The sequence below is a fragment of the Peromyscus californicus genome, unplaced genomic scaffold (genome assembly GCF_007827085.1).
Source record: "Peromyscus californicus insignis strain IS unplaced genomic scaffold, ASM782708v3 Scaffold_1__1_contigs__length_55948999, whole genome shotgun sequence".
NCBI classification, from domain to species: domain Eukaryota; kingdom Metazoa; phylum Chordata; class Mammalia; order Rodentia; family Cricetidae; genus Peromyscus; species Peromyscus californicus.
The window spans coordinates 20,483,835-20,505,476 of NW_026294492.1; the positions used below are offsets into that span (position 1 = coordinate 20,483,835).

At 46.2% G+C, this 21,642-nt stretch overlaps 1 pseudogene; it reads right to left on the minus strand.

Annotated features, from left to right (window-relative positions):
* Positions 1–19,833: 19,833 nt before the first annotated feature.
* LOC128115171 (60S ribosomal protein L21-like) lies at positions 19,834–20,316 on the minus strand (annotated as a pseudogene).
* Between the last annotated feature and the right edge of the window lie 1,326 nt (positions 20,317–21,642).

Sequence of the window (21,642 nt, forward strand, 5' to 3'; positions counted from 1 at the left end):
GGGAGAAGAGGGGACCCTATTCCTTAGACACTAAGAATGAACTATGAACAAGCCAAACATGAGACTTCTCACTGTAGATGATGCACAGAGATCCAGACAGATCCCTGCCTCCCAAGTGATAGGGTTAAAGGCGCGTGCTATCATTGCCTGACTTCTATGCTTACTCTATATAGTGGCTGGCTTTTTCCCCTGATGCTCAGATAAATTTTATTGGGGTGCACAATATATCAACCACATCTCACCTCTTGTCAGGGATGGATCTGGGGTGTGGGCATGTAACACAGATCTAGCTAGCCGGAGCTGAGGAGACATTCATGGGGGGGGGGGGGCGCTTCTGGGAAAGATTTTTCTCCTGATTAGTCAGAATGGAAGAGGACAAGTGCATTGTGGGAAGCACTGAGGCTTCCCACCTTCAGTGACCTCATGTGAAGATGTGGTCTCAGGTACAGCAGAGGTCATCTTGTCGCTAGGAAGAGATAACCCTGATCAAGTCAGCGAGAGCAAGCCAGGTGTGTCTGTCTGTCTGTCTGTCATAGAACTGTCAGCAGTTCTGAAAGTCTTCCCCAGACAGTTCATTCTGTGACATAATGAGCGTCCTCACTGTGGGAATCACATCCTGTTGGGTGTTCTGTTCACACGCTGGCTGGCGGCATCCTAAGTGATTCAGCTGACAGGAAATGGAAACTTTCGTTAAATGGCTGTGGTGAGGAGGCTCTGAACCCTGCCAAAGGACCTTTCCCTAGCCACATGCACAGCACTATTTCATTGTGAGATCTACCGGGCCGTGGCTGTTGTGTGGTTCTTTCTCTACTCCTCACACTTGAGGAAAGACAGAAACTCTCCCCAGACTGTGAGGGAGAAAGAGACGCTTCCTCAGATGGGTTAGCTACTATTTTTGTTAACAGTTCTCTGGGTCCCCAAGGTCACAGACAGCTTTAGAGGGCAGAGCTGACGGTGCTAGGAAGTGCTAGAGAAGCAGGCCAATGTGATGGGACAAGTGGATGCTCTTTAACAATTGTGCGTACACAAAGCGGGACCTTTAGCCTAGAAGTCAGGGATGGTGGCCCTGAGTGAGCGTTAGCATCTGCGGCATCAGTGTGCCGTCACTTTTGATCACAGTGTGGACAGTACCCACGGCTTGATGGTTTTCCTCCCAAATATTCCAAACATAGATAGATGTGATCGGGTGTTTAGTAAATCAATTTTGACGCACGTCTAGTGTTTCTACTTTACCGTGTTTGCCGTGGGGACATGCGCAGGTGTAGAACTCCCATCGGTAACTCCATCCTTGGATCGGTTCTCTGAGGCAGCCACAGGTTATCAGTTTCTGTGTACGCCTCCAGGGTTTTGTAGGCCTTGGAAAAGCAGGTACATGTGCACCGCTCCTTTTAAATGGTGTTGTTTATTCCGTTCTAAGTGCTGGAGATGAAGGCCAGGGCCTGGTACATACTAGACAAGTGAATAATTATATTCCTAGCCCTATAAGTCCTTTTTTTCCCCTGGGATGAGTGAGGGGAAATGGATGTATGAAAGGGATACATAGTATTCTTTTAAATTTTTATTTATTTATTTAGTGTGTCTGTGTATGCAGGTGGGTACAGAGGCCACAGAGCATGTGTGGAGGTCAGAGGACAACGTGTGGAAGTGGGTTCTCCCCTTCCATCAAGTAGGTTCCAGTAACTGAACTCAGATTATCTGGCATCGTGGCAATCGCCCTTCCCTGCTGAAAGGTCTCCTGTCTGCCCAGCCTGAGGTACACAGTCTATTACTGCTGAAAGGTCTCCTGTCTGCCCAGCCTGAGGTACACAGTCTATTACTGCTGAAAGGTCTCCTGTCTGCCCAGCCTGAGGTACACAGTCTATTACTGCTGAAAGGTCTCCTGTCTGCCCAGCCTGAGGTACACAGTCTATTACTGCTGAAAGGTCTCCTGTCTGCCCAGCCTGAGGTACACAGTCTATTACTGAGCGGATGTGTCAAAGTCTGTAGGTCAGGGCTGGAGAGATGGTTCAGTGACTAAGAGCTCTTGATGTTCTTCTAGAGGACTTCGGTTTGGTTCCTAACACCTGTGTTGGGTGGCTCACAACCACCTGGAACTCTAGTCCCAAGAGAACTGGAGCCCTCTTCTGGCCCCCATGGGCTCCTGCATACATGTACTGCACATAACTAACACAGATAAACACACATACAAATAAGTAGAAATAAGTATTTTTTTTTTTTTTAGGGGCTGGAGAGATGGCTCAGAGGTTAAGGGCACTGGCTGCTCTTCCAGAGGACCTGAGTTCAATTCCCAGCAAGAGGACCTGAGTTCAATTCCCAGCAACCACATGGTGGCTCACAAGCATCTGTAATGACATCTGGTGTCCTCTTCTGTTATGCAGGCAAACATGCAGACAGGACACTGTGTTCATGATAAATAAAAATTTTAAAAAACATATTTTTTTTAAAAAGCCTATTAGCCAACTCCTATTGACAGTCTAGGGAATATAAACTATGTTTTCAGACTGGCCAGCTCATTTTGAACACTTCAAGTGTTTTTGTTGTGTTGTGTTTTGTTTCTGGGCGGAGGAGGGGGAGTAAAGAGTGCGTTGAGATGGGGTCTCTCTACATAGCCCTGGCTGTCCTGGAACTCACTATGCAGACCAGGATGACCTTGAACTCACAGAGATCTGCCTGCTTCTACCTCCTGCACACTGGGATTAAAGGCTTGTGTCATCTGGGACAGCTATTGCTCACTCCCACTGAGGTTCCACAGACTAGTTGCATCCAGAGTCCTTCTCAGAATCAGAAGTAGAACCAGGGGAAGGTGGCTCCGTGCAAGGCTTCCACTTTGCCGGTGAAGGTGCCACACGCAGGGCTTACGGTTTGGGGAGGAGTAAGGACCACAGTGAGTTCCTCCTACACAGAGACCTGACTAGGACTTGCACCATTAATAAGAGTTGCAGCCAAGGGCCAGGATGTGGCTCAGTTGGCAGAGTATCCGCCTAGCATTCGGGAAGGCCTGGGTTTGAGCCCCCAGACCACACAAGCCAGGTATGGTGGCACATAGCTGTAATCCTAGCACTCAGAAAGTGGAGGCAGAAGGATCAGAAAGCAGTTCAAGGCTATCCCTGGTTCCGTGAATTCAAGGCCAACTCAGTCTGCAGGTCTCAATGAAAGGAAAAAAAAATAATTAGAGTTGCAGCCAAGTTCCCGGTATCTATGCTTATGGTGGCATGAAGTTCTTGGGCCCAGGGCAATGTTCTGGATGTTTTATTCATCAGGCTATTTCTGAACGTGGTTTATGGCTTTATTTATGAGAGTTAGTACTGGGCCTGCTTTCCTCTCCTCCCAACAATTATCTCAATAATAAATAATTTTTTAAATCCTCAACCTGCTGCTTGCAACTAAGAACCCTGTCTGAGGCAGGCGTTTTCTTTTCCCCCTAATTTATTTTTATAAGGGGGAAAGCTTCCAATAATGACTATCCTTGCCTAGATACCTCTGCGCCTCTGCGCGTAAATCTATGTCATAAAATGCTAGGACAGTGGGGCTGGGGAGATGGCTCAGGGACTGTGAACCTGAGTTCTGTCCCCGGCACCCATTCTAGAGGTTCAAAACAGCTGCTGGGTGCCAGTGGCCTTATCACAGGAGCAGAAGGTGGCAGTTGAAGTTCAGGTGTCAGCCCACCAGGAGGAAAATCCCTGATGGATGAATCTCGGACAGGCAAGGCCCCGAGACCCCAGACCCCAGAATGTCTCTTGCTTCTGCTGTGCCTTCCCATGTTTGCTGCTGCCATCTTTCTCTGGTATCTGACACGGTGTGAATGGGTGTGGGGAGATCCCCACTGCCTGTAATGTAGTGTGTTTATCTCATAGAAACACGCCCTTTCTACTGGGCATTTTTACCAGTGGACTATTATTATGAAGATGATTCCTCCCTAAGCTGTGCTGTCTAAATGATAATAATAATGTTAGTTTAGACAGAGTTTTGATGAATAAAAATAGAACAAGGAAGTGTCACACAGCTAGAATACATGAGTTTGTATTGGGGAGCTGTTATAGACTGTTGCTTAGGTTAATGATTAAGAAAAACAATTGGCCGGGTGGTGGTGGCGCACGCCTTTAATCCCAGCACTCGGGAGGCAGAGCCAGGCGGATCTCTGTGAGTTCGAGGCCAGCCTGGACTACCAAGTGAGTTCCAGGAAAGGCGTAAAGCTACACAGAGAAACCCTGTCTCGAAAAACCAAAAAAAAAAAAAGAAAAACAATTGAGCTGGACAATGGTGGCACACGCCTTTAATCCCAGCACTCGGGAGGTAGACTCAGGCAGATCTCGGTGAGTTCAAGGCTAGCCTGGTCTACAGAGTGAGTTCCAGGACAGGCTCCAAAGCTACACAAAGAAACCCTGTCTTGTGGGGGTGGGGGTGGTTTCGGTGTGCATCACAGCTGAAACAAAACTTTGAAAACAACGTAAAGTTAGACTAAGATGTTTTGTTAAATAGCTTTGAGATGAAAGACCCAGAAGACAATCTAAAGTTTTAGAAAGGCACATAGTTGAGTGAGGAACTCGTTAAGGTCAGAGAGGAAGACCAAAGCAGCCCAGTTATCATTAGCTGACCTGCCTTTCTTGCTAGGATTGGTCGGTGATCAAAGGCGGCAACTAATTCCTTGTACCCATGTCTGCCCTCGATCTCCTGATATAAGAAACTACTGATGAGTGGGTATGCACCCCAAAGATTTAAAAAAGAGCTGACTGGTTATTTTTCATATATAAAAGTTTAGGTTTGTGATTCCTTATAAAATTACTTCTCAAGATAAGTAATAAAGTAATTGGCCCTTTCTTTGTAACTGCAAAATGCAGCCTGCCAGTAAAAGACCTGACTGAGAAGAAAAGCTTGCTTGCCCACACAGCTAATTTATAACACGTTGCTTGGGTATGAATGCATGTGGGTTCTTGGGGTAATTTGTTTCTCACCTGTAATATGTAAAATGTTTAATCATGTAAGAGATATGGAGAACATGCTGGTTTTTACTTGTATTCATTGTACTCATTCGACTGAAAAACAGAATGTAACCACGTTGTAATTGTTATATTGCCTGAAAGATTTTGCTGGGGTATATAAGCTGTAAGGGAAACACGACAGAGTTAGAGAGAGTTAAAGTGGGCTAGAAGGAAGACATCAAGAATAAGAGAAGGAACAGCAAATGCAAAAGAAGAATAAAGAAAAGGTTTGAAGGAAACCATCAAGAGAGCGTGTGTCTCTTTCCCTAATCCCCTCTGATAGATAAGACTAGTACAGGGGTTGGGGATTTAGCTCAGTGGTAGAGCGCTTGCCTAGCAAGTGCAAGGCCCTGGGTTCGGTCCTCAGCTCTGAAAAAAGAAAAGACAAGACTAGTACAGGCGGACTCTGTGTATTTCCCTTTGAGCCCTGTGCTGCTGGGGCTGGAAGGAGCGAGATGGAGAAAAGGAAGAGAGAAAGCCAGGCCTTTTGAGTTAGGATCAGCGATGGTGGTCAAGGAGCAGCTGCAGGGAGGTGGGAAAGTCCAGAGTGCCGGGACAAGTCGGCTTGCTTCTCCTTCAGAGGACCTGCGTTCAGCCGTCACGTGGTGCAGCTCACCACCACCTGTAACTCCAGCCCCAGAGGATCCAGCGCCCTCTTCTGGCCTCTGTGGGTACCCGTACACTCACACAGACACGCACATACAGGGAAATAAAAGCAAATTTTATAATAATAATTGCAACTTAAACAAATGTTCCGAACCTGAGCCTGCTTGTCTCTTGGAAGTTCCTAGCTACAGTACAAAGAATTCCATGGTAAGTGCCATCCGTGCTTTGGTATTGGGGACCCCTGGTGGACAATTCAGGCAGAGCAGGGGCTCTTAGAGATGGCCTGTCAGAACTCAACAGCAAAGTTCACACAGGGGACAAGAAGGAAAGCCGCCTGGGTCACCCAGGCAAAGCAGTTTCTAGTTCTTTCGTGTGTGTGTGTGTGTGTGTGTGTGTGTGTGTGTGTGTGTGTGTGTGTGTACAGATAGTTTCTGTCCTACCCTGAATAATTGTCATTATTCAGGACAGTAAAATTGATTTATAAACGTAATGCACTATTAACCAAATCCTTACAAGATTTTAAAAAGGTGTGTGTGTGTGTGTGTGTGTGTGTGTGTGTGTGTGTGTGTGTGTGTGTGTGTGCGTGCGCGCCTCATGTGTACAGGTGCCCAAGGAGGCCCGAAGAGGGCATTGGACCTCCTGGAACTGGAGTTTGGGGCAGTAGTGAGACAACCTAGGTGCTGGGAGCCACATTTGAAAACAAATGCTCTTAGCCACAGAGCCATCCAGCCCCTTCTGTACAAAACTTTACAAACCGGAATGTAAGATTTCTCATTCTTTGGCAAGCAAGGTAGCACTGTGGGTCAAGGTGCTTGCCCATCAAATCTGATGACTTAAATTTGATCCACAGGATCACCTGTTTGATTACCAGCACCCACATGGTGGCTCAGGACCAACTATAAATTCTAGTTTCAGAGGATCTGACTCCCTTTTCTGATTTCCTTGAGCATCAGGCGTATATGTGGTGCACAGACAGACATACCTGCACGCAAAACACCCACACAAATTGTCTTAGTTAGGGTTCCTATTGCTGTGAAGAGACACCGTGACCACAGCAACTCTTATAAATGAAAGCACTTAATTGGGGTGGCTTACAGGTTTAGAGGTTTCATCCATTATCATGGCGGGACACGGCAGCATGCAGGCAGACATGGTGCTGGAGAAGGAGCTGAGAGTTCTACATCTTGTTCGGCAGGGAGCAGGAGTCTGTGTGCCACACTGGGCATGGCTTGAGCATACACGAGATCTCAAAGTCCACTCCCACGGTGACACACTTCCTCCAACAAGGCCACACCTACTCACAAAGCCACACCTCCTAATAGTGCCACTCCCTATGAGCTTACAGGGGCCAATTATATTCAAACTACCACACACATAAATCAATTTTTTTTAAACATTTAAAAAGAATTCTGATTTTTCTTTGGGAAGAGAAAGTATTCAGAGAGTGTAACCCGTAATAAAGCACACGTTAAATACCCACTACCAGAAATAGTATTTTCAGTAACAGTCCCCCTAAAAAACCTGACCGAGTGTGGTGATACACGCCTTTTTTGCTGTTTTGTTTCCCGAGTCAGTTCTCACTCTGCAGCCCTAGCTGGCCTTGAACTCTCACATACCTGCCTCTGCCTCCTGAGGGCTGGAGATTAAAGCCTCCACATCCCAGTGACACTTGTCTTTAGTCTCATTGTTTATTCAACAGGCAGAGGCAGGCAGATCGTAGTGGGTTCAAGGCCAGCCGGGTCTACATAGTGAGTTCCAGGTCAGCCAGGGCTGCATAGTGAGACCCTGTCTCAAAAAAACAAGGCAAGCGCACACACACGCGAACACACACACACACACACACACACACACACACACACACACAAAGGCTAGGTCGTTGTGGCGCGTGACTGTACCCAGCACTCGGGAGGCAGAAGCAGGTGAATCTCTTAAGTTCGAGGCCAGCCTGGTTTACAGAGAGAGTGTTCTAGGACAGCCAAGGCTACACAGAGAAACCCTGTCACACACACACACACACACACACACACACACACACACATCCAAAACCAAAACAAAACAAAACAAAAATCTGAAAATAATAAAAAATTGAGAATTTGTCCTGAAGAAGCTGTATGTGTTGTACACACCTGTTGATGCAAAAACCACATCTTTAAAAAAATCTTGAAAAGTACAAAGCTACACAGAGAAACCCTGTCTCGAAAAACCAAAAAAAAAGCTTTTAGTGTAATTAATGAATATCATAAATATAATTATTGAATGAATACTGCAAATGTAATCAATGAATACCACAAATGTAATTAATATCATTAATGTAATTAATGAATATCATGAGTGTAATTAAAAAATAAATTTAAGGGGCTGGAGAGATGGCTCAGAGGTTAAGAACACTGGCTGCTCTTCCAGAGGTCCTGAGTTCAATTCCCAACAACCACATGGTGACTCACAACCATCTGTAATGAGATCTGGTGCCCTCTTCTGGCCTGCAGTCATACATGCTGTATACATAATAAATAAATAAATATTAAAAAAATAAAAAATAAATTTAAAAAAACTTAAACGTAAGCAGTTTATTCTGGAGTGATCACAGCCCGTTAACACAAATTCAGGTTGCCACAAACTCCATGTTCCAATGTAGAAACAGTTTCATAGTTTTACAGAGCAAAGAAAGTCATAAAGTAAAGCAAGTTTAAAACACATTTGTGTGAGGCTGGAGAGATGACTCACTCTTCCAGAGGACCCGGGTTCAATTCCCGGCCCCCACATGGCAGCTCACACTTGTCTACAACTCCAGTTCCAGGGGATCTGGCATCCTCACACAGACATGCATGCAGGCAAAACACCAATGCACATAAAATAAAAATAAATTATTTATATATGTGTGTGTGTGTGTGTGTGTGTAAAAAAACAAAATCCACATTTGTGGCTACATCCAAGAGGCAGGTACTGTGGGAAACTTCAAGGACTTAAACCCCTAGAGGACCTACTGGAACTGTGCCTAGACCACAGCGATGGTCTCTGAGATGTGGACTTAGGTCTTGAGAGACAGTTCAGTGAACAAATCTCTTGCTGTGAGAATGTGAGAACCTGAGTTAAAATTCCAGAAGTCACATAAAGCTAGAATGCACCTATGATTTCAACACTCAGTAAGTGGAGGTGGAGACTGAGAGGTGGAGACTGAGAGGTGAGGGTTTGTTTTTTTAAACAAGGTCTCCTGTATACTAGGTTGGCCTCCAACTTTCTACGTAGTTAAGGATGAATGAATCCGACCTTGATCCTCCTGCCTCCACTTCACAGGTATGCACCACCATGTCCAGTATTACAAAAATTAAATGTTTCTAGTTCAAGCTGGATATTTAGCAGGTGCTAGCCCTAAGAAAACGAGAAGGTCAAGGAGAAGAAAAAAACAAAGGAAAGAATGACTTAAGACAGTGCTGGCTTAGCCGGGTGGTGGTGGTACCCACCTTTAATCCCAGTATTTGGGAGGTAGGGGAGGCAGATCTCTGAGTTCGAGGCTAGCCTAGTCTACAGAGCAAGTTCCAGGACAGCCAGGGCTACACAGATAAATACCATCTCAAAAAAAAAAAAAAAAAAAAAAAAAAAAAAAAAAAAAAAAAAAAAAAAAAGATGGATCAGTAGCTAGGAGAGTTTACTGCTCCTTCAGAGGACCTGGGTTCGGTTCCCAGCACTCACACCAGGGAGCTCACATCTACCCAGGTCAGTTCCAGGGAGTCTGCAGCCCTCCAGCCTCCTCGGGCACCTGCACACACATGACTCACATAAGCTCACTTAGGCACACACAGAATCAAGAAAGTAAAATTCCTTTTTGGCCTGGATTGGCCTTGCTAGGAATGACGGAAGTATGGCAAGCAGTGAGCACAAGGCTGTCAGAGGTCTGCAGGGGGCAGTGGCGGGAATCTAGGCAAAGGAGTCATCTGAGCCCTGGAACGTTGATGACTGTGATTCTGGGAGTGTGTCACCATTCGGGAACTTTCTAAAGCAGTGTGGACATGACTGACAGAAACGACGGGGCTCCATTAGAGGGAAGGCATTATTTTCCTGGGTAGTTCAGAGGTTCCACCTAGGGCTGAGCACTCAACGGCCACGGAGTCTCAGCACCGCTATCCGTTGTAACTCAAGGCTTTAACTGCTGCTCACTGCAAAGACAAGCTTCTCTGGCCAATGGGCGGCATTAGTCTACGGGTATAAACTTATTTAGAAGTCTGTCTGACACCATGCCATTTAGTGAAAGAATAGTACTAGGTTCCCCGTAGGGCCTGTGATCTCCTGAGCTGCAGGCTTTTGACTAGATTTACGAAACCAACGGTGAGTGCTCTCCTGTGAAGGAGGCCTCAACTCCAAGCAGGAAGCAGTTGGTTACCCCCTAACGGTCACGCCGTTACCACACCGGTGGGCACATCATGCCTGGGAAGTCAGTTTTTAGCGTTCACCATTTGGTCATATCACTGATGACTTTTCTCCCCTGGTAGCCTACACAGTACCTCCGGCACTATAAAAAAAGACCACCCGTAGAGAAGAAACTTTTAGGTCACTGAGCTCTTTTTACATTTTAATTTTCATATATTTATTTATTTGCCAGGGGTTCTGGGGATCAAATTCAGGCCTTCACGCGTGTGAGGTAACCACTATACTAACTGAACTACACACCCCAGCCCTGCTTTGTTGTTGTTCTGAGGCAGTCTGACTGGCCTGGTACTCACTCTGTAGCCAAGCCTGGCCTCTAATTTTTTTAAACTCTCCTGCCTCAGCTTCCAGAGTACTGGCATTAGATCTCTCTCTCTCTCTCTCTCTCTCTCTCTCTCTCTCTCTCTCTCTCTCTCTCTTTAAACTTCGTATTGTTTCTTCATGTAGCCCAGGCTGGCCTTAAACCCACTAGGTAGCCAAGGATAACCTTGAATTTCTTGTCTTTGCCTCTCAGGGGCCAGGACTACAGATATATACCACAGTGTGTATTTTTACTTTTATATTTTTGTTTTATTTTTGAGATTTGATCTCATTAATTAATTAGTTAATTAATGCCCAGGCAGACCTTGAATCTGTGATCCTTTCGCCTAGATAGGACTACACGTCTAAACTACCAGACCCAGCTTACTTTTTTTAATAAAATATTGAAATGAGGCCTATATAAATGGTCTTCATGATATTAGTAGATTTACAGTATTGTATGGTGAGGCATGCTGAGAACGTATAAAATGTACTTCAGCTGGGCCTGGTAGCAAAGGCCTGTAATCCAGAAACTGAGGGGCGAGGGGGCTGGAGAGATGACTCAGTGGCCAAGAGCCCTGGCTCATCTTCCACATGACCCTTCATCGTTTTTTATCAAAATCTCAGTCATTGATTTTTACCAATAAAGACTTGGAAGCCAGATTCTGGGGTGAAAGCCTGCTAGCTCAGAGAGGCAGAGAAAACACCCAGCTGACCTTCCTTCTCCACAGTCATCCCCCAAAAGACCTTCCCCCCACAGTCTCAAACCAAAAACTCCTCAAACTCCATGTCCCTCCCTTCTACTTCCTGTGCGTCTCTGTATCCGTCCTCCTGACTCCCTCTTACTCTCTACGTTTTGGTTTTTTGTTTTTTCTTAATAATCCTGTGTTCACTGCCTGTCAACTGGTTGCTTGCTCCTCCTCTTGACCTATGGTTGACTTTATTTAATCCTGCTTACAATATTCAAGCTGAAAGCTCTTGGACTAAAGGTGTGTGCTAGGGCTGAGCCACCCAACTAGAAACAGGTTTTTCCAGTAAATAAGAAATCTCGGGATTCACAGTGTGATCGAACATCTTGCAACGAACCTTGTTCAATTCCGAGCACCTACATGACGGCTCACAACCGGCTGTAACTCCAAACCCAAGGAAACCAGCACCCTCTCCTGGCCTCCATGGGTAGTGCACACACATGGTACACAGCATGCAGGCAAAACATCCATATGCATAAAATAAAAATAAAATTTAAAACCTCAAAAAATTTTAAAAAGAAAGAAAGAAATTGAGGGGTCAGATTAGGCTGAGAGAGTTATCAAGACCCTACCTCAAAGTCAAAAAAGATTTAAAAGGACTCAGGATGTAGTTCAGTGGTAGAGCTCTTGCCTAGCCTGTGTGTTCCATCCAAGGGTCAATTCAATCCCTACTGCTACAAAACCAAAAACAACTGTAGCTGTCACGTTTAAGTGACCCTCTAGAACGCCCTCACCAAGCAAGAACTAGGGGGCATTTTAAAATCGTTTACTTTCTCCAATGAAGAGCCATGTCTTCCTGACTTTGTGGTTAATCACTTCTTTGTTTAAAAAAAGAAAAAAAAAAAGTTTTCACCACTTTGTATATCTTCATAAATACTAGAGCTTGATTTTTTTTTTTTTTTAATTTTTAGACAGAGTCTCACTCGGTAGCACTGGCTAGTCTCAAACTCCCAGAGATCTACCGGCCTCTGCCTCCCGACTGCTCAGACTGAAGGTGTAAGCCACTGTGTCTGGTTTTGTTTTTTCAGACACAGGGTTTCTCTGTGTAGCCCTGGATGTCCTGGCACTTGCTCTGTAGACCAGGCTGCCCTTGAACTCAGAGATCCACCTGTCCCCGTCCCCCTGAGTGCTGGGATTAAAGGTGTGCACCACCATGCCCAGCTTTTGGTTTGAATTCTTTAATCAGCAGAGCAAACTACCCCAACCCAAGACCTGTAGATGGTGACATTTGGGGGTGATCATCCGAGATTTCTTTGAAGAATCACTGACTAATTAAGGTCAATATAACCAGACTAAACCCTGAAATGAGGGGAGAACATGGTGACATGCGGGGAGAAGGCAGCTGCTGAATTTATCCGGGCTTCTCTTCCATCCCAAGATGGGGACACCCCCCAACCAAGCTTAGCACTGTGAGCTTTAGGCTGGTAATTTTGATCATTTTCTCTGAAAAGGAGAGCCCCTTGGGAAGGCTTTTAGTCCTCATGCTTATGTTTCAAAGAGCAGAATAATATTTTCAGACAGTGCTGCCCCACAATCCCCTCCCACCCCAGAGGCTGAAATCAAGGAGCTCGTGGAGTTAATTACTGACAGCTGACTCCAGGGAGGTTTCGTGAACTTTACCCCGTGACGAGACTGGATTTTTCCTTCATCCTGTTCCTGGTGGGCTTCTTTAACCAGCGGTAGGATTCTGTCGACATCTTATCTTCCCGCTTTATGCCTGGCTCACCTCTCTAAACCAAAACGGAAGGGGCCATTAACAAATCACTTAAAAATATCCAGGAATTCTTTAAAATAAATGAAACCACTTGATAATCTAGTCACCGGCCACCACCCCATTTGTGAATAGAGACTAACTTGCTCCCCCTACTGGCCTAAACTTGGTGTGACTCCAGAGGGGGAAAAAAAATCAGAGAAAACTCTTTATGGGACCTAAGGTCAAATCAGGGGACAACTATCTGATCAGGGCATCCCAACCACCCCCATCGGAGGCCAGAGCCACCTCTCCAGACTTGGGGCTGAGAGATCGCAGGAGGAGTAGGTGAGCCTCGCTCACTCTCTCTCTTTCTTGTTTTCAACTTGCAGGTGGGGATAGAGACCTCCAAGATTCTTCCAGGCTCCCCACCGGCTTGGCTCCTGAGCATCTGGGGCAAACTAAACCCCCAGGTGCCCAGAAAGAAAGCCCTGGTCTTTTTCTCAACCCATGCGTGGCCTGCACACCCTCTGGAGGATGACTCAAATGACCAGGAAGGGAACTCTCAATTTTAACACCATCCTCCAGTTACACTTGTATTGTAGCAGGAAGGACAATCCTCTGAAATACTCCATGTTCAAATCTTTTCCCCTCTATAAGACCACCCAGAGTTTACCAAAACTTTCAAAACTTTAACCATAGTGTGCTCCAATCCAGAAAGGAATGATATGGACAAAGGGTAGAGGAAAAATTCTGATCTGAGAAAATCCCATCAGTAAATAACCCCCCATTCCATCCGGGGATGTACCCCAACCTCTGGAAGGTCCGGAATCCCAGTGCTCTATCCTTGTCCCCCTAATCCTAAGGAGAAATGAAGGATGTGCCTCCCTCCTCGCCTTCCCTGGGAGGGATGTTTCTCTTAAAGAAATGCTGGAAGAAAACAGAGTCACTAATGTCCACATGTCCATTTCCCTGGTAGAACTGAATGACATTGGGGATGAACTGGGTTGATGTGCCATGCTCAGACACATGGATGAACTGGGATAATGTACCACGCTCAGGCGCCTGAATTAACCTGGGCAATGCAGTGGTCATTGGAACAAACCCTAACCCCTTTAGACAAGAGAAGAGTGGTGGACCCAGCTGTCCAAAGTGGGCAACACTTCCTTCACTGCCTACAGAGTAAAGGAGGACAATGGCTTCCCCATGGAGGGTGAGGCCATTGGTCCCTTCCCCAAATCCTCACTGAGATGCAAATCCAGATGCCTAGGAAGAAGAGAGGACACACTGTGTTTACTGTGTCAAAGGGGGTTTCAGGAAGACAATCCCCTTGGCTGCCACCGCTGTCCCTTATGCTTCAGGAAGAAAAGGAGACCCCACTCTTTTCCTCAAAAGCTTACGAGAGGGGCTTGCTCGGCAGTTAAGAGCAATGACTGCTCTTCCGGAGGACCCCAGTTCAATTCCCAGCACCCACATGGCAGCTAACAGCTGTCTGTAACCCCAAGATCTGACATCCTCACACAGACATGCATGCAGGCAAAACCCCAATGCAAAAAAGATAAAAATAAATTATCATTATAAAAAAAAAGAATCTTAAAAAAAAAAAGCCAGGTGGTGGTGGCATACATCTTAATCCCTTTAATCCCAACATTTGGGAGGCAGAAGCAGGCAGATCTCTATGAGTCTGAGGCCAGCTTAGTCTACAAATTGAGTACCAGGACAGCTAGGACACAGAGAAACCCTGTCTCAAAAACAAACAAACAAACAAACAAACAAAAAACAAAAAGAAAAACCCAAAACAAAGCAAAAAATAAAAAGTTCTCCTGCCTTCTGAGCTCTGTATAGGCAGGCCTTCCCTCACTAATGACCCTGAAACAATCAGCCAAATTCCAAAGATTTCATAAAAGCTCCAGACAGGACTTCCCAGGGAACAAAGAGGACCTGCCTTTTTCTGTCCTGGGGACATTCTGCTTGTCATAAAGGCCTTGCCCACCCACTTGTGGGAGGCCTCATACCTTGTTACCCTATCCACACCCAGTTCAAGTTGCAGGATTAGATACATGGATCTACCACACTGGACTGCTCCTGGCTCCTCTGAGGCTATACCCTACGGGTATCAAGCGCGGGACTGCTCCTGGCTCCTCTGAGGCTACAACAGACTCCCCAGAAACTCCAGACTCCAGCTACCCTCCGTGAGCCCCTGGAGGACCTCGGCTGCTCTTCAAGTGCCAGACTCAGATAAGTCTACCTGGTTGAGTTATTCTGTTGAGGCATTCCATACCCCACTGCCTCTGTCAGGGCTAGTGTCTTTGACTGTCCTGTGCGGTATGACAGACTCTCTGGTGTCATGTCTCTCGGTAACGATCTGTCTGGCAGTTCTGATACAACTCTCCATAGCCCAGTGCCCTCCCCGGAATCCAGATTTCTTTGAGCCGGATTCTAGGCAATGGGCTGATGAAAATGATGTTCACTGTAACCTCCCGGAGTCTGTCCCTCCCGGGACATGTGTCCCAGGACCAACACCTGGTGAGGGGCACATCCAGGTTCGCCGCTTCACTCCTCACTCTTCGAGGGGGCCTGCTGTTCTGACGTGGAACGGGACCACTCTAGACCTTCACAAAGGGGAGCCCTTCTCGGGAATCCTCTCCTATCTTGGCCCAGACCCGCTCAAGGCCACCCCACTCAACCCCTTCCTGGCGGATACCTGTTTGAAGGACCAAAACTGCCGGACCCCAGTGTGTGTGACTGTTAATATGATGGGTGCGCCTGGCCAGGAATGGTTAACTGATTGTAAAGTTCACCCCCAGACAGGGTCGTCACCCGTGTGTAAGGTCCATAAGCCCGATCAACTATGTAAGGTGCACTGTAGCGTAGACCACTGTCCCCAGACCTCTCTGCCCTGCACTTGCGGGATACTCATGGAGTTCCCTGATAAACGACCTCAGCTGCTAGGAGTGACTTGGTGGACCCACAGGCCTCAAAAGACCAACTCCGCCTTGCAGGCCACACCAGGTGTTACTAGATGGCTCCACAAGCCCCCTAGAAGCAACCCCAACTTGCGGGCTGGACGGATCTGGGAACCTCTCTGGCACACCCAGACTTTTGCTTACATGGGAATAGTTCCAACGACTCTCATCCTTCAGTGGGATATTTCCAGATTCTGGATCCATCACATCTATCCTAACTGTACTCAGGCCACGGCCATCCAACAAACCCAGTTCCTCTGGTGGCTGTCCCAAACTTGGCCTAAAGAAACTACAAGTCAAGGGTTCCCCACAATTGTGGCCCTCCCTCGCCATAGAAAGGTCCTCTTTGGGGAAACTGGTACAGGCCTAGGGGATGCAAGGAATGTAGAATGGGCCATTTTGGAGGAGAGGCGTTGGTTAGAAAAGGTCTCTGTACCAAAGATAGAATACAAAGTTGGTTTACTCGTCCAAGAGGAAGGGAGGGGCTGGAATCCCCACACTAGGGAAGATGCGGGACTAAAGGAATGGATAGCTTCCACAGGGCGGATCCTCCAGGAATATGCCTCTCTCACGACCTGGGACAGAGCTTGCACCCATGTTCAACAAGGTCTGCTGGACAGCCTAATTCAAATGGGATCTAACCTGACTAGGGGGCAATGGCCCACACTCTTAAATGCTGAGGCCAAATCTCACAATATTTTTGCCACCTACGGTATGCCTCATCTCTGGAAAATGGTCTCTCATAGCTGTAATGAGACGTCCTGTGCCCTAATCGCCCATGTTCCCCGACTGAATGAGGCGATCAGATACCCTGTTGTCCAACTCACAGGGTTAGGAGAAATTATCCGAAACACCCGTATTGTGCCCGTGGGACATCGCTGGGCAATACTACGGAACAAAAAACAATGGGACTACATTTCCCTATCAGATTGTCAATTGAAAAATGGTATCTGGCTCTGCCCTCGACAAACATGGGTCTCGGATTTCACACAGGCCTGGCCTTTGGTACCCACCCCCACCAAGAATTCCATCTGGTATATGGGGAGGGGTATATTTTGTTGGGAGGCCATGGCTAACGAAACCATTGCTCTCACTGACTTCTCGTGTGAGGTTTCCAAATATTCCCTCCCTTCTGCGGGACCCTGGTGCACAGTCAAGCCGACTGCACAGGTGCACTTCACTCTCTTAAACACGACTTACGGGCATTGCGATGTAGAAGAACTTTCATTCACTTTACCTCCCGGCGTTCCTCGTGAGGAGGTTGCGTGGGAAGAGACGCTGTGGCCAGCTTCTGAACTTAGACTGGCTGATGATGGGAGGCTCCTTGAGCTCCTGAATCAGACCAGTGGCCTTTACAGTGCATACTTTGTGGTGGACAGCAGAGGAAACCACATGATCAGCCTCGGAGACGCTGATAACAAATCTTGCAAAGGGCCCTTCGGGCGGTATTCTTGTCTATGGTCCTCCTCTAATAACGACAACATTGCTCCCGTTTTCTTCTTAATTATTCTCTCAGTAGGATTTATAGTTGCACTAATAGTCTCAGTTTACCTGTGTTACAGGTGCCATCTTGCCCTCATGGCACACCCCAAGGAGGTGCACTGTCATCAAGCGGTTGTCCTTCACGCTGGAGATCCACCACCAACCAAGACCTACCGTGGCCGCTCAGTTCCATCCACTCCGGAGACTATCTTACTGCTGCCCCGCCCCACATCACCCCTGTTGTCAGCAGGAAGCAGCCAGAGCGATCTTCGTCGTCCCCAAGTCCCCGCAGCAGTTAATGTGACCTCCGAGGAAGAGCAATGAGGAAACATAGCCGTCCGATGGCCCCTGTCAGGTATACAGATAGGACAAGAGGATGACATGCTTCCAGCTTCTCTCCAAAGACTTGGTGTGGTTTTTCTCCACCGTGGTCCCCCACACACACACTTCCAGGGACATGCCTGGGCATATCCTAGGCAGACCCTGGACCTCCTGCAAGTCAATCAGCCCACTCCTTTGTTTAGGTAGACCAATTCAAAAACGAGGGGAAGGACACCTGTTCTAGACTACAAACAAACAAACAGCATGTGGAACTCTCAGTCTTCCAGAGGGAAAGATTTTTGTCCAAATCTCTTCCCCATTTATGGGGAGTCTGCAGGGGTACTTTTGCTTTTAATAAAACTTGTTTGCTTGCTGTGATTGTCATTTATTTCCTGCCTTTTAACTCTTTAATCAGCAGAGAAAAGAAACCTAACTGTGGTGGTTTGGATGAGAATGGCCCCCCATAGGCTCATCTATTTGGATGCTTGGCCCCCAGTTAGTGGAACTGTTTGGGAAGGATTAGGAGGTGTGGCCTTGTTGGAGGAGGTGTGTCATTGGGGGTGGGCTTTCAGGTTTCAAAAGCCCACACCAGGCCCAATCTCTCTTTGCCTGCAACTTTTGGGTCAGATGTGAGCTCTCAGCTACTTCTTCGGCACTATGCCTGCCTGCCTGCTACCACGCTCCTCACCATGATGACAATGAACTAACCCTCTCCAATTGTCAGCAAGCCCCCAATTAAATTCTTTTTTCTATAAATTGCCTTGGAAACAGCAGTAGAACGTAACTAAGACACCAGCCCAAGAGCTCTAGACAGTAATGTATTATTTGAATGTTTATTGTTAAAGCAGTTTTTCATTTCTGATTATGTTATCAAGTAATAATACAACTAATTAATATATCATCATTGAAATTTATTTTGCTATACAGTGCTATATTCTTTTTTTTTTTACAGTGCTATATTCTGTCTTAATGTTTTATGACCATGATCCAAGCACTATGGTTTATACCTGTAATCCCCATACTTAAGAGGATTACTATGTAGCTAGGAGGCTGGACTGAGCTACATACTAAGTTCCAAGCAAGCCTGGGCTACAAAGAGTGAAGCACTGTGCTGTGGATTATGCTTATTGTTAATAATAAAACTGATTGGCCAATAGCAGGACAGAAAGAGATTGGGCAAGACAGCCTGACATGGAGAGAATGCTAGGAGAGAAGGGCAGAGTAATGGTAGTCTCCAGAAATGACAACCAGCCGATGAGCAAGCAGGACATGTAGAAAATGATGTAACAAGCCATGAGACACGTGGCAGAATGTAGATTATTAGAAATGGGTTAATTTTTTTTTTTTTTTTTTTTGGTTTTTCGAGACAGGGTTTTTCTGTGTAGCTTTGCGCCTTTCCTGGGACTCACTTGGTAGCCCAGGCTGGCCTCGAACTCACAGAGATCCGCCTGGCTCTGCCTCCCGAGTGCTGGGATTAAAGGCGTGCGCCACCACCGCCCGGCAGAAATGGGTTAATTTAAATGTAAGGGCTAGTTAGTAATAAGCCTGAGTTAGCTATTGGCCAAGCATTTATAATTAGTCTTAAGTCTCTGAGCGGTTACTTGAGAATGGGCAGACAGGACAGGAAATGTCTGCTTTCAGCACTGTCTCAAAAAAAGTACAATGTTTACATCTATGTTCCTGAGTTAGATTAGCCTATACTTTTCTTTCTGGTTCTTTTTGAGAGCTTTGATTATGTAGCCCAGGTTAGCTTGAAATTCACTGGCTAGCCTAGACTGGCCTCAAATTCATAATCATCTTGTCCCAGTCTCCTGAATACTGGGGTTATAAAGAAGTGACACCAAGACCAGCTGATCTTTTCCTCACTTATACTTTCTGGTGTTAGGTTGATACTCTTACAAAAACATTTTTTAAATTTCCATCATTTAACTGTTTATTGCTAGTTTTGTTTGATTGGTTGGGTTTTTGCTATGGGTCTCACATAGCCCTGGCCAACCTCAGATTCACCTTGTAGCTGAGGATGACTTTGAACTCCTGATCCTTATGCTCCTGCCTCCCAAGTACTGGTATTACAGGTGTGCACCACCATGCCCTGCTCATGTTACAGGTATTTATAGAGTACATTTAGGAAGGGTCTTCTTCTATGATCACTCTTATGTCATATATGTAAATCTAGAATTAATTATTCCTTGAAGAATGTTTCAACAATGACATCGTGAAACCTGGGGGTTTCTTTCTTTCTTTAAATTTGCTTCAATATTTTCTTTCAGGATGGAGACCCCCACTTCAACTTAAGAAGAACCCTTAACCCATGTCCATTAGGCCATGAATTCATATGGAATGGGCTCCGGCAGCTCAGCCTCCTTCCCTCAGGCCTTACAAAGTGTGCTTCTCTGGGTGGGGCAGGCTGGCGCTTCAGCTGAACCCAGGGGCCCTTTTCCTTCCTTGGCTTCCTTTTTCCTCTGCTCCTTTTCCTTCACCTGCTTCAAGAAGCTGCCTCGGCTCTTAGAGTGCTTGATGCGCTCAATCCGCACATGAATCTCTTGGCAAGAATCTTGCCTTAACTTACTTGTGTCCAGTGACGCCCACGGCATGCTGGGTGATGTTGTAGACTCGTCCGGTTTTGCCACGGTAACACTTATGGGGCATTCCTTTTTGAACAGTGCCCATTCCCTTGGTGCCTACAATATCACCCTTCTTGTAGATTCGTGTTAAGTGGTCAAAGAAACAACTCCATGTTTCCTAAAAGGCCTGGAGAGCATGTTGCGAGCGCCCCTCCTCTATCCCTTTCCGTTTGTCATTTGGGTAAGTTCCTGGAAGATGGCTGCCATGGCCGAAAGGCTGGGGTTTTCTTCAGGGTAAGATTATCTTCTACTGTTTCTATTTCTTTAGTGGAACTAGAACTATTCACGTCAGTCACGAACAGGACGTTTTTGAAAAGTTCTTGCATTTTGGTTAAGTGGCGACAGTTTCAGAAACCAGAGTAATTAGCATTCCAGAACCGAAGCCTAGATTCCTGCCACACCACCTGCCTGCAAACCCTTAACTGCGGGCCACAGAGACACTGGTCACCTGACATTCTTTAACTCACTATTCTAGTTACTCTTTGCAATGGCCAATCTCAGGCCAAGAAAGGGAAGCGAAGTTTTTCAATCTCCTTCTCCACCTCCCACTTCTGCCCTATAACAACTACCCCTGCTTGTAAGTGGACAGCAGGCCCTGCATGTTCTTTTCCAGAATAAATACTTGCACTATCTTAGGTCATGGTCCACGTCCGCCTTACCGTCTGACCTTTGAGTTCAGATACTTTATTCTTTCTTACACTTTATTTCAGCAAGCGATGTTTTTCTAGTACTTACTCTATTTTATCTAAAGCTCCAGAATTAATTGGCAAAAGCTGTTCCTATTTTATTAATGCTTTGGTGTCAAGTCTGTGAGTGTGTGTCTTTTTTATTTCTAGAATTAAATATTTGTGCCTTTATTTTATTTTATTTTATCTTTTTGCCAGAGTTGATGAATTTCACTATTCTTTTCAAAGCACCGTTTTCCATTTTCCACTTGTTGACTAAGGTGAACATGGAATGTGTGTGTGTGTGTGTGTGTGTGTGTGTGTGTGTGTGATTTTCCAGGGATTTTTTTTTTTTCTCACTGCATCCTCGGCTCTAAAGCAAGTCTTCCTGCAATTCTTTTTGTTGTTGTTGCTGCTGTTTTTGTTTTTTGGTTTTTCAAGACAGGGTCTCTCTGTGTAGTCCTGGCTGTCCTGGAACTCACTCTGTAGACCAGGCTGGCCTTGAATGCAGACATCTGACTGCCTCTGCCTCTGCCTCCCGAGTGCTGGCTTTAAAGTTGTGTGCCACCGCCATTTTGGTATCACCTTCTTGGATCCCAGCTTTGTAGACAAAGAGAAAAAAAGAAAATGTCTCCTATTTGTCTACCCATACCGACCATCCCCTGGGCTACATTTCCATTAAAACTGACACTGTGAAGTCTGAGCACAGGGATCTATGGGTAAGAGAACCGCCTCACCAGCATGAGGACCTGAGTTCAACTCTCAGGCACTCACTAAAACACAGCAGCGGCCAGAAAAGGGAGCTCACACACAGCCTTCCTTAGCTGCCTACCGTTCT